Genomic DNA, 2,229 nt, shown 5'->3' with positions numbered 1-2,229 from the left:
TTTTGTGAAATTCAGCAAACAGCATTAAAAAATAATATGCTCATTCTTTGTTATTGTCTTGACCTTAAAGGGGAAAAGAGATCCAAAGGGTAATTTGCATAAAAATATGAACTGCTATTCTAGGGAGGAAGTGACATAATGGTAATTGAGTCAGATGAAGAAATTCACCTTTCCCATGGCCTTTAAATGTATAAACCACACTCATTACCCCGAAGCTCCCTGTAGTGGTAAGACCTTCCCACACCTTTGGGCATGCTGCTTTCTCTGTGTAGAATCATTTCTCCTCTTTGCATGACAGTTCAACTTCTATTAATCTTTCAAAGACATATTTAAGTATCACCACCTCCATGGAGCTTTCCCCACCACTCTTTTCTGCTGCAACATTTTCTACCACATACTGAAGCCTTTTACTCACTTGTTTATGTCCTGGAGTACTGGCACTATTGTAGCCCTAGAATCTGTTACAATGTAAGAACACTCAGTTTGCAGAGTAAATAACTGAATGAATCTACTACAAACTCTGAAGAGAGAAGTTTATAGCACTCTAATAAAATTATTTTATAGGATTCAGATTTTAAAATCACGATTTTGAAAAATTAACATTTGGGTCATAATATAAATTCAGGTTAATTTGTTAGAAGTTTGTTATCAAAGTTAATTTGTTATCAGTCTTATTGCCCAGATACCAGAGCTTCCAAATGTGGTAACCAGAGTGTGACTATGGGTTATGTTGATGAATTGGTAGGAGATATTCCATGGAAACAGGATAATTAAATTCTATTCCTAAGAAACCTAATAAAAAAACAAAAGTCAGAGTTGGTGAACTTTTGGTACAACTTTTTTCCCTCATGATCAGACCACTGGAAACGACGTAGATATTCCAGCAAAGTTATTTTCTATAGTCGACATTGCAATGAGGGCATAGCTTTTGCTTATATGGTAGTTCAGATGGTTTCTACACTACATTGCTAAAGTTAGGATTTTCTGTGTTCTTTTCTAACTTATTTTTATGTAGTATCTCCTCCATTCTCTACCTATACTAGATGCCTCCAAATGACCTGGATTGTGGAAAGGGCAGATAATCTCTCTCATTCTGAAGAAAATATTCATTTCATGTTCTGATTTAGGACATGAATAAGGATTTTAAACTGGGGATTGGGTCATTTCCTTCCCTCCCATATCCTAAAAATGTTTATTCTGGTAGTTAATTGATCTCTCTCTATATTTTTAACATTGTAAACATTCTTCTTTAGAAATCCACATTGTACAATTAAGATATGGGAATGAATATATCCAGGGAGTAGATTCCTTATAAAAAAAAAAAAGTGTCAACATCAACCAAGAGAAGTTTTGGAAAAGGAAGCTTTAGAAGCGATTGCTGTCAATTTTATTATGGTAAGTAGGGGTAGTAACCTTAAGAGGTATGGGGAGTTGCCTACAACTGGATACCTTTGTGAGGAACTCAATTCTTCTGATTTCCACTTAGACACTGAGAATATACTATGTAGCATAAAGCTTTCACATATAGCTGCATAACAGCACCCTGGTTTTAGGGAAACTAAAGGGTACAGAGGTAGGATCAGCTGACCACCTTTCCTGGAGAAAGCAGCACCCAATATAGACAATGGCCATTGTTTCAGGAAGAAAGTGACCTCAGTCCTTTTCATGCCTGCCTTCAAGGTAGATGAAGCTTTTCTCTGATAAACAGGGCACACACATTCTTTTTATCTTATAAATAAAAACATAACTGCAAGTAGGAAATTTTAATGATGAATTTTAGAAAATAAACCTGTAGTCAATTTTCAGGTGAAACACTGACTTGAATGAACTTGAAAACACTACCAAAACACTATCTCCTTTAACAATTGGGGAGAACTAAAAATAAAACAATATAAAATCACAGAATTTTGAGCTAGAAAAAGCCTTAAAAATTATTCATTCCTCAATTTTGGTTTTGAATGTGAGGTTTAAAGAGTAAAATCTCATCCCAAGCTCACACAGGGAGGAGGGATGTGGTGAAGTCTGGAAATCAAGGCTCTGTGAGTAATGTGTGTCTTTCATACATCAGCCTATGCCTATTCCCAATTGGTCCCTAGTAAGCTGATGAAAAACAGTCCACGCCTCAAATCAGCAGAGCGCAAGAGTGACCAGTTTTCTATTCAACCCTGCCTGATAAGCCCTGTCACCTGGACAATATCTCAATTTTCCCTTGCCCAGCTATTTTAGTCA

The sequence above is a fragment of the Talpa occidentalis genome, unplaced genomic scaffold (genome assembly GCF_014898055.3).
Source record: "Talpa occidentalis isolate TD23 unplaced genomic scaffold, MPIMG_talOcc4v2.1 talOcc4.4, whole genome shotgun sequence".
In the NCBI taxonomy this organism is placed as follows: domain Eukaryota; kingdom Metazoa; phylum Chordata; class Mammalia; order Eulipotyphla; family Talpidae; genus Talpa; species Talpa occidentalis.
The sequence above is the reverse complement of the archived record's forward strand: the minus strand, read 5'-3'. Positions refer to the sequence as shown.